Below are 17,158 nucleotides of genomic sequence, written 5' to 3'. Positions count from 1 at the left end.
TCCAATTTCAGAGTGCAACCTTTATAAAACATAAGCAAGTGGCAAACCCATAGTCAAGTATTTAAAAAAAGCAGCTGTCCTAGGCTGACAGGAGACTAACTTTAGTTTTTTTTTTTTTTTTTTTTTTTTAATTTCAAGGACACCATGTATAATCTAGACTCAAGTCAACAAAAATGTTATCTTGTGAACTGTTGTTATACACTGTCCTCCCACTGCTTGAAGCAGAAAATGGATCATACATTTGCTGTTACGCAGTCCTAAAAGTGTTTTTAATAACATTTGCTATTAAAATGTGCTATCCAATATGGTTCAGAAAGAGAGTAAATCCATGGTAAGGCACAAAACAGCAGATTGTATGCATGAAAATGACAATCCTATCTCTCCAACTGTTTGTAAAACTGTTGGACTAGGAGTATATGCAACAAGAATGAAGTTCAAAGAAACACTACACTTCACTGTACACAAGTAATGTAATCCCAAGTTGTCAAATATGACAGAATATGTATGCTATGTATGCTAAAAGGTTCAAGAGCAGCAAAAATCCAGCATGACATACAATGACCCTCACCTCAAACATGCATGCTGCAAGCTCCAGTCATCGCCTTGAATGTGTCCTTCTGGTCACCAGGGAAACTCAATCCAGCACTTGTCTCTCTTCCTCTTCTCTACTTCCCCCTTGTCCTCCTCCTGCTGGCATGTGAACCTCTGGGCTATCAATGACCTGAAACCAAAGGAAGGTAGATGGAAAAAAAAAAAAAAGCATCAAGAACAACCTGCTGCCAGTCCCTGAGGCCTTTGAAATAAAACCCCTGTGCAGTCTGAGCCAGGGCTCATGGGACAGATGTAGTCAGCCTCACACGTGCATCATGCAGGCTGTTTCCCAGTCCCCACCTTCCTCCACAATCCTCCAGGCTCAAGTCCCCATGGGGCGAGAAAAAAAAAAAAAAAAAAAGAAAAAAAAAAAAAAAAGAAAAAAAAAAAAAAGAAAAAAAAAAAAAAAAACATTTAGCTCCTAATTAAAGACTGTTACAGCATGGCTTGATAAATGGCTGAGAGGGACAGAACTGGGGTAGGCTGAATATCCCAGACACTGCACATAGAAAGCAAACACATTATTTTTAAAAATCACATATTTAACTATTTATAATGGTAAATTCAGAGGGATCTACTCAAAATTCAGTGTTTTCTCTACTCATACAGTATAACACATCAAATTCCAATATTGATCCTGTACAATAATTCAATACCAATACTCTCCAAGTTGTGTCAATAAATGTGCCACATGCTGGCACTGATGCAGTCAACTAATTTTACACTCTACATACAATTACATACTTCAACATATTTTAATAAAATTGTAATGTTAGTTTTTACTTTTCAAAAGTAAAACCGTAGACATTTAAGTATCAAATATGACCCAAGTGTTGATCCCAACATATCAAGTCAAAGCTAAAATACACAAAAACCGTCATCACGTAATGGATTTGGCTGTCCAAGGCCCCCTACGTCTGCTAAACGCAACAAAAAGCAATCTTCTTTTCAATTTGCATTAAATAATGAAATGGATTAAAAAAAAAAAATAAAAAATCAAAAGCTTTCCCTTCGCTTTAGCCAAAGTTATAGGGTTCTCTCTAGCCAAAAATACATTTACAGGGTGCAATGGAAAAATTCTGCCAGCCAATTACATGGCTGCTTTAACAAATCAAGGCTACTGACCTGCATCCTCCCACTGCTCTGTGAATGAGAAGGAATATTACCCCAAGCTAAAGGCTAAATCAAGAAGCAACAATACCAACCATTTGAAACTGAGACTTCTCACTTTAATACTAAAGTTTAATAGTAAAAGGTCATAAACCTGTTTTTGTTTTAACATTAACTGCATAACTGAGCAATCAGATTATTATATTTAAGTGTCTTCTTGAAAATTGCTTGTGAGGGAGAATCTAAGAAGTGAAAAGAGAAAAGGACCAGATGCGAGTCTGCATTCAACATAGTCACATATTGACTCCTTTTTACAGTGTTGTTTATTTTTGTGCTTGCACATTCTGGTGACACAGTCTTGCTGAGACAAAACGGGGAGGTCATGAGAAGGGGCCTGGATTCTTAAAAGAAAAAAATAAATAACGCATCTAGTGAATATAAAATTGAATACAAATGTGTAAAGGTAAGAAATTGCACCTCTCCTTTTTAAACTTCTTTCACTAAGCTTGGGAGCAGGATGTGCAGCAACAAAACATTGATAAGCAATTTAAATGTTTCCACAGAAAGAAGTATGCCACTGAAGTAGAGTCTTAAAAAAAACTTTTGTTAAAGCATGCGGCCTGTGCACATTCACTCATGTACTACTTTTCTGTAATACTGAACATTTTGTATTACTACACACCACTTAAATCATATACAATGTGAAATAAAGCAAGATATGGGCAGTGGCATGGAAGATTTCTAGTATATCAGACTGCCTATTCCACTACTGCCTAATCTGTTCTGTTCTATTTTCACTGTAACTCAGAGAGCTCCGCAAGCAAGGATTCCAATATACTTGTCACAAACGGTCAATAAGATTCAGCTTCCTGGGAAATTCTAGCTTCTCACTTCGGTCTGCTCCCATGAACTTGAGAAATGCAAAGCTCTATTTTTATTAATAAACTAGACATCTTTTCTGAAAAGCAAGTCTGGTCAAGCTGGAGGCGTCTTCGATTTCCATTCAACGGAACCCTACCAGTGACAAAGTGACATTTATTGAAGTTATAGGGCAAATGAAGAGGCCACACTGTGGCAGTGCCATTGCAAAGCAATGTCATTGACCATTTGGTTGTTTTGCAAATTAAAAAAAAAACTGCTTCAGGCTTATACTAAATAATGTTCTAGCATTAAGGTAATTCCAAGGCTCTGCATAAATTCAGTGAGGTCACATTCGTTGCCAGTGAAGATATGTGTTGAACAATATTAACCCTCATTTCAAGAAACAGTCTAGCACACCTCAACTTTCAAATCTTGCTGGTCTTTTAAATGCATGACAACAACCCACCAGGTCAACACTCAAGTTTAGACTTAGATATCTGACTAACTGTGTGCAAAGGAGATGACAAGTTAAATGATAATTGTGGCCAAAAACAAACCCATCGATCAACTGAAAGGCTTTTGGCATTTTGAAACGAAAAGAGAAACTATTTCCACATCAACATCATCAAAACATAAGAGTCCTTGAGGTGTTCTTCAAGCCCTGAAACACAAACTGCTGGCAGCAAACAGAAAACATGCTTCTCTAAACATGCACAAAAGGGACATTTATCTGAAGAGTGGGGAAATAATAAAAAAATAATAATACCAAAGAGTAACTCGGAGTGCCTTTGCACTAAAAAAAAAAAAAAAAACATATCAATTTAAAAAGGCAACTCTTGTCTGACATGCAATAAATATATCACAGTGCCTTACACACAAATAGGTATTTTATGATGGGTTCTCTTCCTACTTTTTTATGACAATGTAAGTGAAATGGAATGTCTTCCCAATCAATTATAAAAGCTGGCAAGGAAAACAGAACAGAGCAAACCATTGCATAAAAGATCTTTATGAAAATATAAAAGCTGTTAATTTCATTTCAGTATTATTTATGGCATGTGGACTTTTCTGAAGATTTCTGTTTCTCCATTCTAACCTGTTCTTAAATAAAGCATGTGTACTTGACAAAGCAATTAATTTCAGCAAAATGCTTTCCTCAATGTGTTTAAAGGGGATGTCCACAATTGCATATATTCTCTCTGGCTTGCTTACACTCTGAAGCTTTGTGTCTTTTTAAGAAGGAATTGCATGTTTGAAAAAAGGGGGAAAAAACTACATGACTGATGTAAGGTTTTATTCACTGTTTGAATTGCCACAGAAAGTTGAATTTGTAACTCAAGTTGTTTAGTTTTAGTTTTGTACCACTTTTGGTAGTTCAATTAGCAGTCTGTTGAATCTGGAGACACTTCAACCTTAAATGATTAGAAACTGCAAAAATAAGTACAAACTACCCACATATATGGAAGGAATAGGGCAATATCTTCATCTCCGTTTGTGCTTTTAAATGCTTCGAGTTCTCTCTGCTGTCTAAAAACCTCCAGGGGCCATTTCTCTGCCATGAGCAGAGAGATAAATCTAGCATACCAGACCAAGACACTTTGATATTTACCCATTTACAGACATTGGGGCTTTTGTAAAAACGTGTAGAGCATCAAATGTTGGGGAAGTTTCCTTAGAATTCTATAAAGTGAACCTCACCTTATGTTGTCAAATAGACAATTTTTTCTCTTTTCTTTGTTATTGCATAGGGAAATAAATAATTTAATTATTTCACATTTCCTAAATTTGGGCTAATTATTCAATAATATTCATTCTCAATTCATTCATTCACCACGCTCAACAACTCCACTAATACTTGCACTCCGTTCCATGCTAATTTAGCGGTGTAGCAATGAAAAACATCCCCTGTGAAACAATTTACCACCGCCCTGCGTTCCGGATATGTTTAGGCTTTATAAACTGGTGTGGCTGGTATATGAAAAATTCATATTATAACAAAAATAAAAACCGTTTATACCACCCAGCACTATTTAATTCATTTTTGTCTGTAACTGCTAATCCTGTTCAGGGTTATGGTGAGTCTGGAGCCTACCCAGAATCGCTGGGCGCAAGACAGAAACACACCTTGAAGAGGACACCAGTCCTTCACAGGGTGACACCCACTCACACATTCACTCAAGCCTATAGACGCTTGAGTAGCCAATCCACCCACCACTGTGTTTTTTTGGACTATGGGAGGAAACCAAAGCACCCAGAGGATAGCCACACAGACAAAGGAAGTATACACCCAACTCCTCACAGACAGTCTCACAGAGCAGGGCTTGAACCCACAACCCCAGCACCCTGGAGCTGTGTGATAAGCGACACTACCTGCTGCACCACAGTGCCACCCTATTCAATAATAGGTAGATTCAATTTGGCCTGATGCAGTGTCTTTCCAAAACTTTTTCCTCAGTACCCCACTTTTGTCAATGAGAATATTTTTGAGAGCCCCACTCCGGCACACATCTTTTGCTATCACACCCCACTAAAAAAAAAAACTGTATACATTGTAGTTTGTATAAAACTGAAACGTAATAAAGTGACAAATCACCTTAACAGTGTAATTACTACAAGTGCCATGCATTATACAGGTGCTGGTCATAAAATTAGAATATCATGAAAAAGTTGATTTATTTCAGTAATTCCATTCAAAAAGTGAAACTTGTAGACTATACTCTTTCATTACACACAGACCAATATATTTCAAGTGTTTATTTCTTAATTTGATTATTATAACTGACAACCAATGAAAACCCCAAGTTCAGTATCTCAGAAAATTAGAATATTGTGAAAAAGTTCAATATTGAAAACACCTGGTGCCACACTCTAATCAGTTAATTAACTCAAAACACCTGCAAAGTTTTTTAAATGGCCTCTCAGTCTAGTTCTGTAGGCTACACAATCATGGGGAAGACTGCTGACTGGACAGTTGTCCAAAGGCAACCATTGACACCTTACGCAAGCAGGGCAAGACACTAAATGTCATTGCTAAACAGGCTGTTCACAGAGCTGTGTCCAAGCACATTAATAGAGATGCAAAGGGAAGGAAAAGATGTGGTTGAAAAAAAGTGTACAAGCAATAGGGATAACTGCACCCTGGAGAGGATTGTGAAACAAAACCCATTCAAAAATTTTGGGGGAGATTCACAAAGACTACCAGTGCCTGGTTAAAGGATCATGGTATCCCTGTTCCTAATTGGCCAGAAAACACGCTTGACCTTAACCCCACAGAAAATCTATGGGGTATTGTGAAGAGGAAGATGCAATACGCCAGAACCAACAATGCAGAAGAGCTGAAGGCCACTATCAGAGCATCCTGGGCACCTGAGCACTGCCACAAACTGATCGACTCCATGCCACGCCACATTGCTGCAGTAATTCAGGCAAAAGGAGCCCCGAGTATTGAGTGCTGTACATGCTCATACTTTTCATGTTCATATTTTTCAGTTGGCCAGCGTTTCTAAAAATCCTTTTTTTTTGTATTGGTCTTAAGTAAAATTCCAATTTTCTGAGATACTGAACTTGGGGTGTTCATTAGTTGTCAGCTATAATCATCAAATTAAAAGAAATAAACACTTGAAATATATCAGTCTGTGTGTAATGAATGAGTATAATACACAAGTTTCACTTTTTGAATGGAATTACTGAAATATATCCACTTTTTCATGATGTTCTAATTTTATGACGAGCATCTGTATTTCTCATTCATTTGCCTTGATGCACTGAATCTGGCAAATAAGCAGCCAACTTCACAGAGCACGTATGACAGGGTTTAAAAACCGCAGAACTACTAGTACCAATGCATCACACACTATAACACCACAACCAATGAGTATGATCCACCACCCAAATCATACCAGGGTCTCTGGTGATCTTGAGAGTATTCGCCATTGAAGAACAGGGTGACAAGGTGCAAAATATGCAAAGCAAGAGGTGGACTACAGTCTGCAATTGTACAACTACAAAATCCTCTTGGTCAGTGGAGAGAATAGACAATGCATGTAGAAACTAGATGATAATACTCTGATATGACTGTGTGTTTCATTCAAATATAAATATTAGCAGCCAAAGTAAAATGTACCCACTTAGGGAAATTTCAGTTAGTAAGACAAGACTTATATGCATGCATCTGCTGCACAACAAACAAATAAAAGTTTTCCAAAATACTAAAATCGTATTTTAACACCCAGTCCAATCCTATGAGCAATTTCTGTTGGGCATTCTGTACTTTGTGAGTAGAGTCCACTCTTATCCTAGTGACACAGTTTCCCCCACAAAGGCTTAAATCCTGCTCCGCTGAGCAGTATGTAATCCCATCAGCTCCTCGTACACTGGACAACACAGTCCATGTGACTATGCGCTGGGTCAGCAGTGGTCAGAGTGGACAAGCTCCACATGCACGCACTCACTGTAGATGTAGGAAGAAAGGCTGAGGTGTCATGCATGGTGCAATGTGTGGGACTGAGGCATCGTGATAAACAGGGAGGGAGTTTGGGAGCGAGCTGGGAAGCGAAGGGCAGAGTCTGGGAGCTGTCAGCACAATGTGAGGCTGCTGCCTCATCCCCAGGCCACTCCACAAGTTCTGCCTACAGAGCATATGGCAACGGACAGCTGGCTTCGACTACTGGTCACCAGACAAGCAGCCAGGCAAAGAACCAACTGAGTCATAATGTAGCAAGCAATATAATTCAGTATTATGTCTTCCTCTACCCATAATTCAAATGGATATTCCTTATTATTCTCTATGAACATATCCATCTTTAACCTAGCCATATCTGGTGTGAAATAAGTAGAAGAAACAGATACGGGCCTTTCAGTTATAAAAGACAAGAGAAAAACCTGAATGAGATAAACAGAACTTCAAATACCATCTTTCAGAAACATGGTTATGTAACTGTCAAAAGAAAATACAAAGACAAAAAAATACAAATTAAACAAACAAATTCCAAAAATTTCTAAGAGCTATAGAAAAAAAAACAACAATGACACAAAATTACCCTGTGACAAAGGCAAAAAATAAAAACATTTTAACACACATTAATGTGGAAGTTTCTGTACATATGTTTTCTGTTTATTTCCAGACAGCGCCGGACAAATTGGCCAAAATTTATATCACAATAAATGTATTAATTTTAGTCCATACGTATCGCAGATATGGAAATGAACAATTCAAAAAGCCACCGAAAAACAGTCAAGAGCTGAAAGCAACATGACATCACCATCAAACAAAAACCTCTTCACTTTGACAATATTCATATTTTTAAACAAAAATTGAGCACAATGGACTGATGGCAGTGCCCTGTAACGATCATCAGTCAGTGACAGATGCTGTAAATAATTTATATTGAAATATTGAAAATGTGCATAAAAATCATAGCACTGTTATTGAAGCATTTTATATTGCGATATATATTGATATTGAATAATTGTCCAACCCTTTTACCAGACATTGTGTCCCTTTTGTAAATATCTTGCACTTAATGGCTCCAACTAGAAATTAAATTAATTACAAATGTTCCCTAACTTCTGTGCATTATTGTATATAATTAAGAACATGCTTTCTTGGACAACTAGGGCTTTGTTAGGCCTTCAAAACCAAATCACAACTGAAATCAACACCATTACAAGATCTGTGATCATTAAATTCACTTTATGCTTGTGCTGTTTGGAGGAAATTAAACAAAAAATAATATAAAACTGTATGAAAGTGATGAATCAAAGTCTTACTGCCACAGAGACAGGTGTTTAATTACCTGAGACCGTGGTAAATGATGTTTGTGTAAAAAACTTTAATATGGATTGCAGAAGCATTTAGATAAGGCTGCTATACACTTCCCTTTTTATACAATTACACTCTTCAGGATTTGAACATTTGTATGTTTTTTCTGTAATGAGTCTGCTGACTCAGAAGTTGATTGCACAACATGCAAACTGAAAATGTCTTTCAGCAATAAGAGCATTTGAAAATGTCAGCATAGTTCTCTGACTTTGGTTTTGCCAGCTTTTAGACACTCAAGGGTGTGCCGCTGAACTGGAGTCCTGACATTTGAAGAAATAATTAATCCTTATCTTTTAAATGCTGATAACACATTTATCCGTTTACAGAGATCTTAAATTTTCTACAGAATGAGAGCAGGGTTGTTGAGTTGGCAGACTTGTGAATATACTGTATAATAATAATAATCTTAATATTTAATTAAGTTTATTCACCATCTGCTACACAGAAAATGTAACAGTATTCAGGAAATTCATAGAAATCTTAATCCTTGCAGGGTAAGGATGAGCAACTCTGTTGAATGTGACCTTTTAGCCCTCAGACAGCACAGACCTCAGTCATGCTGCTGTGAATAATATAGCCACATAGGCTCAAAAGGTTTCCAAATGGATAATAAATATATATTTTTGTGTAAATTCATTTAAGTAAAATTTTTCTGACCATTTGCTTTGAGATTAGAACATGGGTGTCCAAACATTTTTCAAAAGGGGCCAAACTGGATCATATCAAAATTCTTAAGGGCCAGTCTCGCTTTCAAAATATATTATTCATTTTATATTTATAACAATTTGTTCAAAATATAAAAAAAACACTGATTTACAAAACAGTTCATATTTATTGAAATTCAATTGAGAGCATTAACTGCTGCAGGATATCAAAAGTACAGAAGCATATTGCTACTACACATGATTCAAAAAGATCATCAGTATGTCGTTATCATGAGATAAGCATCTCATTATTATGTGACAATATCTTGTTATTATCAGATACGCCTCACGTATCTCAGCACATTCACGAGGTGGTGGTTCTGTTGGCGTGTGTTGTGCTGTACAAGTGGATCTGATACAACCGTGCTACTAGAGTCTGTAAGCCCCCCAAGTGTCACCGCTGGACTGAGAATTAGTCCACCATCCAAAAAATATGCATCTAACAGCATTCTGTGCTCCCTGGATTTAAAAAGAGGAGGATGGTTTCCCTTTTTGGTTCTTCGAGGTTTCTTCTTTTTGTTGTGAGGGAGATTTTCCTTACCAATTTCCTAGCCAATATCACACTTAGCTTGTTCAAAGGAGACTTGGACTAAGAGCCCTGTAAATCTACTTTGTGACCATACTCACTATGAAATGTGCTATAGAAATACAAATAAAGTAAACCAGTGATGAAAGACTAGAGGATGACTGACACAGACAGCAGCAGAAGATGAGATGCTGTCTCTGATTTTACATCTAGAAGATGTGCTAACAATGAAGGTGTGTGGGCCCTGTGTTTAAAAACAGAAGCACGTGTACAAGCCCAAGAAAATGAATAAATCTCAACCACATCAGTGTCACTGTAGCGCTGAGAAAAATCAACCATCCAATCAACCATGCACTTTGGTGGTCCTATGGGGGTCCTGACCAATAAAAACAGGATAAAAGGGGCTAAAAAGATTAATGACAGCCTGTTATTGTTACTGACAATTTGTCAGTAGACACCATGTTGGTCTCACTCATCTTCCTTATGAAGGTAGCGATGGGGTGTTGACTCCAAGAGTTGATTCTTTGATTCTGCTGGATATGAGAGTCGAGCCGGGTGTATGTGAACGACTTATGTAGCTTCAAAGCTGCCCTAAGTATTTAAAACTGAATTTTGTATATTTTCAATATACACTTATAATCCAACTTAAATCCGAATGAGATGCTGCGGAATGACCTTAAACATGCTTCATGCTTCAAAACCCTCCAATGTGGCTGAATTAAAACAATTCTCCACAGAAATGTGAAAGGCTCACTGCCAGTTATCGCAAATGCTTGATTGCAGTTGTTGCCGCCAAGGATGGCACAACCAGTTATTAGGCTTAGGCAATTATTATTATTATTATTTTTTAACATAGTGCCAGTTCATTTGGGATAGCTTTTCCCCTTAACAAATGAAATCTTTTAAAACTGCTTTTGGTAGTTACCCTGGTTATATTTCCTTGATATTCAAATTTGTTTTGTAACCTAAAAAATGCAAGTATGACAAAAAAAAAGCACAAACAAAAGAAATCTGTAAGAAAGTACAGGGGGTCCTTGACTTACGACGTTGATCCGTTCCTACGTCGCGTCATAAACCAATTTTCAGTGTAAGTCGGAACATATGTACATACCGTGTATTCTTCCACCGCACACACCAAACATGAAGTTCGCGTTACGGCGTTTACGATGCAAATCTAAACAGGGCTTTGTACAGTAAATGGGAGATGTGTCGTGACCACGAAACATAGTAACTCGGGACTGACGTAACCCACCGACCTCCTGTAGAAAGTTCTGCAGATGAACTGTTCAGTAAGCCAGTAACAGTGAGGATTAAAAGGGACAGAGATGACTTTTGTACAATATAGGGCAGTCTTGAGGGTCACAAATGCCTCCACACCTAAATTGATTATGACAAATTATCTCAACTTTAAATACATTTTGAGCATCCAGTACGACACAGTAAATGTTAAAAACCAACTAAGCTACTCATCGTAGTGAATGGTGTGCGCTGCTGAAGGGGTACGGGGCAGTGTGCCTTAACTCTATTCTCAGCTCTCCAACCCTCTGAACACAAACATTTGAAATTGTTTTCCCTTTTTGCTCTCCCTTATACAGTATCATCAAAGTGCACACTGCAAAAAAAGGCCTTAGGGCTCAGGACAGAAATTTGGATGGGGGTGTGACGGCTCTGTGATTGATGGCTGTGAGATGATGGCACTGAATGGTTAGTGCTGCATTCAATCACGCACTAGTAGTTTACCTTTCCTTGAGATCCTGGATGGTTTTTCCATCTGGCCTAGATTCAAATTTCTGAGATCTGAATTTCAAAGATTTTACATTTTTATCTGAGAATGTAAACACTTCTTAAATACAACACACACAAAAAGCATTGTTAAAATTCTAATTCTATGAGATTAAATACTTTATATAATACTTTTATCAAATGCCATGCTGGCCTAAATATAATTCAAATAAAACATTATGGGTCAAATACTTTTAAGCTACATCTTGAGCGACTCAGTCAAAATGTTATAGGTTTGTATCTTTATTAATATTTATTAATGTGTGAGATTTATCAAGAGTGGGTCATGTCAACCATTAATTCCATTTCCATTAAAGGATGGTGAAAAGTCAGTGAAGAATATTAACAATTCAACTAAACTTTAAGAAAATCAGTATTTGATTATTAAGGTAGGAAACTGTTATAGTTTTAATAAATACAGGTTGTTTTATGATATGCACACTGTATAAGAAACCATAGGGCTACTGTCTGCTGTGTGTAAATAAGTGAGCTGTGTTGAGCCTCGTATCTGTGTTTGTGCAGTTGAGATCAGCACATGCCAATAGGACACACCGGCACACGTGTTTGAAAACAAGCAAAGTAATAGGCTCTGCACAATTTAGAACCTAGTAGTGGGCCAAGGCCAAACACTAAGCTAAACTGGCACTTGTGGTTTCGCAAAAAAAGAAATAGCACAGACCATGCTCCAATTAACTGGGGCTAAAATCACACACATTAAGACGACCAACCTCATATCTGTCAGTACAAAGTTGACTGAAGTACTAAATTCATAACTCCCACATAAATTCCCACAACGCCCCCTCACTGAGGCTCTCTTAAAAGGCACATGAATGACCTTTATTTGCTTTGTACATATCAGGAATAGCATCCGTATTTTGAGATACAGTGCATATTTTTTTTAAACACAGCAGTATATGATATCACTTATACCACCCCAACACTAATTTACAATGAACAATTGAGGACAATAAGCCAAATTCTAAATACCTTGCCTTTGTGTGTTTCAGTAAATTGACAACAGATTCAATAAGGTTTTCAGAAAAGTTCTCTATGCCCCCATTCCCTCCCCAGAGGAAATTCTGTGAAACATTTTCATAGCACCTCTGACAGTTCCCTCCTTTCTGAACCAGTGGGGCTCTGTGAGTGAACAATGCAATTACACATCACGAGAAGCAATAATAAAAACCTGAGAGAGACAACAGAGCAGGTAGGTGGCAGGAAGCAGTGCTGTCATTCTCATTTCAGTCAGTTAACTGCTACACTGCAGGTAAATGCTCTCTTCATCAGCAGCCAGGGCAGCAAAGCAAAACAACTGAGAGCCAGCACTGGCAATGAAACATGCAATCTGAAATGAGGAACGAAAACAGCAGGAGTGATGTCGAATTCTGCTCACACAAGTCATGTGTAACGGACTAAATCAATTTCTGCTCTAAGGACAAGAGCCGAGACCTTCTCCAACACTGAAAGATTTGTCTTTGTGCAATATTTTCAGCATGAGCCTTGCTCAAAGCTTCAAACATAGCCACAAGCTTTAAGTGAGATCAAGACAGTCTATTACAAACAGTCCACAATACTAAAATTATCCCAAAGCACTGTTCAATCTGCTTTAAGTGTGGTGCCACAGATACATCGTGAGTGATGTCTGAAAGGCTGCACTTATTCATTTTTGGCTGAGCTGGAATATAAAGCTGAAAATAAGAGCAAAAAGTAAGATTAATCACTGCAGACAACATCTCTTCAATCACCGTGGTATAAAACTGTGTGCAAAAAAATTGTAGAAATGTGCTGTCTCCTCTGGCCATGTGAGCAACCTATCACATGGAAAAGCACATTGACGCAGCAAAGATAATGAAACAGCATGGACTACTTAAAAGGTCAAAGTTGAGCAGTTAAGTAATTAAACAGAGCTCACAAAATACCACCTGAGGGAGAAACAAATCAAAGACTACAGGAATAAAAATGATTTTGAAATAAAAAACAGACAAAAAATATGACAAATCTGAAAATAAGAACAGTGCTGCTGAGTCCCAAAAGCAAACTCATTAAACTATGGAATTCCGAGAGCCGTCTAGAGCCAAAAATAATTGACCACTTATTAGTAATAGGTTACGATAGAATCTAAAATTCCCATATTCTTAATGCAGATAAGTCAATTGAGTTAATAAGTATGGGTCCATTCAATAATTTAAATTTGTGGCACAAATACGAGAAAATTAAATTGGACATCTACGATTGTGTGGAAACAATTCTCTCTGAGTTGTTTACTTTCAGGATCTCCACGGGTTTTAAGCTGGAACAGTAGGTTTAAAAAGAAAACAACTATTGTTTGTATGTGACAAGTTTTTTTTCACCATTTAAATTAACACAAACGCAAAAATGTTATATAACAACTGTGAAGTACTAGCTTCATTATAAATTCCAAACAAAAAAGACAGATTTGATAAAAACAATGTTGCATTTCCACTCTTGGTCAGGGAAGTTATCATTTAAAATAGTTGATGTTATGAAACATTTTTTCTTAACACTATTAATGAAATGTCTAGGACATACTGCTTTTGTTTTATTACCCAGTCCTAACCATACTCCATTCACACATGGCTACCAAGCTTCATGAGACATGTAAAACCAGTCACCACCTCTTTTCAAACTGTTATTAAATCCCTGTGATTGGACAATGCTGTGAGGAGAATGCTAACAGCCCAAGTCTGTTATTTGAACATTAGTACACAATAGATAACAAATGTCTGCAAAATACCTGTTTTGTGACAAGAGACATGGAGAAACATGAAAAACAAAATATCAATCAAATAAACACCCCCCACCCCCTCCCCAAAACCATTTCTATCCATAGGATTGCAATTTGACAACTATATTAAAGCAATGAATTGCAATAAATGTTAGAATTTCAATTAATTTCTTACAAATGCAAATGCAGACGGGCAAAAAGCTGACCAACATTTAATATTTAATAATATATATATATATATATATATATATATATATATATATATATATATATATATATATATATATATATATACACACACACACACACACGTACACATATACATATGTACACACATACACACAAATACACATATATACACACACACATACATATACACACACACACACACACACACACATATATATATAAGCTCTGATATTAATGGATATCAAAGAATGAGCTCATTATAGCACCATTATATTTATATTTAGAAGGCAGTTACGAGAACTTCTGAATCGTGCAGGCAGAGTTAATGTACACGTGTCCATATACTGCTGTTGAAAAAGTTACAGCTGAGAAATGCCAATACACCTGCATATCAAACATAAAGCCATCCAAGCCTAAGTATAGACAGATATTCTAATTTAGGTGTGAATATCAGATGACATTTCTCTTTCATTAACTCACTGTAGACAGGTGGATACACATACATAATGGCCCAATGATGCCTTCAGGGCTTTCAATCTATCGCTCTCTCAATTTCTCCTCTTTACCTCCATACCTCTAGGCATTTTGGAGAGAAGCAGAATTTTCATGGCTCACTCAAACGCAGGGAAACCGATTTACTGCAGTTATTCAACAGATGTTATAACAGCTTGTACAGTAAGAGCCTAAAAGAGATGCCAGTTTACAGTGGTGATACAGTTTAGATGAGTGGTGCACAGGAGGGCAGCCACTGAAAGGGATACATATCATCTTAACTTGCATTCTGCCTGTTTTTCGTGGTCTGAAGAAAATAAGATAAAGAGCAAGCATAAAATAAGTGGAAATAAACAAGCGTATCCCAAGCTTCACGCTTCAGCAGTAAGGAGTGATATGGAGCTGCTGCATGGTTTGTTTAGAGAGTTCCAAACAAGATAACCATGAAGAAATGGTAGGGATGGAGAGGGAACTGTGTGGCTAGAGACTGCATTAACAGCAAGTGAATCATCCCTCTATGTAGGAGAGATTTCCCAGTTTACCTTACCACATCAATGCACACACCTAAAGAAGCAAAATGGTTTTGCTTTGCTTATCACGCTGTGTCTGGATAATAAATAAGGCCATTTGCTGCTTAGTGCACTAAGCTGGAATTAGACTAATTTCTCCCATGAAAAAGATCATTCCTGGACACACTGTGACAAAATGACAAAATAAATCATAATTTTAAAAGTATGACTCAGACTGGATTTGCTGCATGCACAAATTGATTAATAAAGCTAATACACAAATTAAAAAAGCACCCTTCACCGTTGTAAAAAAAAAATATATATATATATATATAAATAAACATATATATAATATATATATAATATTACGGGGGGGGGCATAAAAAAAATGACACCTCAGGCGTATTTATGGCAAGATCTGTTCAATGGAACAAAGAGCCCAAAGCCAGACACAGTTAATGATGAACCTTTATTTCCTCTGTGAAACTGCTTAGTCCAAATATTCTTAAAAACTACACAATCAAACTTTCCTTAATTCTCCTGGCCTCATGAACTGGTTTGATCTATTTAATATGGTATATGACTGTGTAAAAATAAATCCAGATGGACTTAATATTTTTTTGGTCAAAACTACAAAGAAATGATTAAGAAATGTTGAAATTTTGATCATTCACTCTTCAAAAAAAAAAAACACTTCAGGGAGGTGTTAGTCTGAAAAACCCCTGGAAACCTCCCATTACAGTTGAGAGCTAGGGTGGATTCTCCTCCCCCAGGTCTAATTAGCCATTAAACACTCCACCAAGGCATTGGTCATCACACCCGAGTTAAACGGCTGGGGCTTAAGCATTTAGGTGTAATAGAGAGGGGTGGTAAAAATGTAAAGTCTAAGTGCAGAGCAGTAAAAAGAAGCAGTAGAAAATGTAGTAGTGTGTTGTAAAGGTTCACCCAAGAGTGATTTCCTGGGTGAATCCATTTGGATTGGTGAATCAATTAAGTTATACCCATTGACTCAAGGTGAAATTAGGAAGCTTTACTCCAGCGACGCTCGATGCCATGCCCAGGGCATAAAAGAAACCTCAGACCTCTAAACTCTTAAGGCCCCAGTCTGCAGCGCAGGACACGTGCCCTTGGTTCGCCAAAAAACACAACTCCAGTCGGGCTCCTTCAGAGTGATCGCAGCTCTACAGCCGTGTCTCTGACCAAATCCCAGGGAAGAAGAGGAATAGAGGATGACCGTTGTGGCAACATGACCAGGCCAATGTCTCCAGAAAGCTCTGCACATCTGGGAAGTCCTCTGCTCACACTGTCCCAAAGCCATCTCCAGTGAGAACATGAGTGGTTCATTTCATAACTCATGAGATTGTTGTCTAGTGAATTCCTGCAATAAACAATGGCTCCCTTTTAGGGTAGTTGTCAGAGAAATTCCCCCATGTTATTAAGCTGCATCCTCCCTCATGTATCGCTGTAATCCATTTCATCATATCAACATATAATTACTTTTTAATATTTGATATTATATTTAATAAAAGAGTTGTGTTGATAAAACCAATCCCTGGTTACTTATTTGTGTGCGAATTCTCAATCACAATAAAAAGAATTAATAATCATTCATTATATCTAATTCCACTATAAACATCTAGCATTTCAACCAAGTTACTTAAATGCAAAACTATTAAATGTACAATAATAAAATAATATATAATAATAATACATTTCTTTTAACAATGAAAATCAGAGTAGCACCTTCCACATTTAATTTAGTTTAGTTATTTGGTGTAGAAAACTCCTTCATTCACTTATTGTGTTCAGGGTTACGGTTGGTCCAGA

The 17,158-nt window shown here is 37.1% G+C and overlaps 1 protein-coding gene across 1 annotated transcript in view; it reads right to left on the bottom strand.

Annotated features, from left to right (window-relative positions):
* Window positions 1-17,158, bottom strand: part of tjap1 (tight junction associated protein 1 (peripheral)) — a 77,042-nt gene that overhangs the window by 42,980 nt on the left and 16,904 nt on the right. Inside the window, exon 2 of the mRNA XM_066678776.1 lies at window positions 569-721. The gene's annotated coding sequence lies outside the window, so the exon portion shown is untranslated. The remainder of the gene's footprint in view (window positions 1-568; window positions 722-17,158) is intronic.

The sequence above is a fragment of the Hoplias malabaricus genome, chromosome 8 (genome assembly GCF_029633855.1).
Source record: "Hoplias malabaricus isolate fHopMal1 chromosome 8, fHopMal1.hap1, whole genome shotgun sequence".
Taxonomy (NCBI): domain Eukaryota; kingdom Metazoa; phylum Chordata; class Actinopteri; order Characiformes; family Erythrinidae; genus Hoplias; species Hoplias malabaricus.
This window is presented reverse-complemented; position numbering and strand designations above follow the sequence as displayed.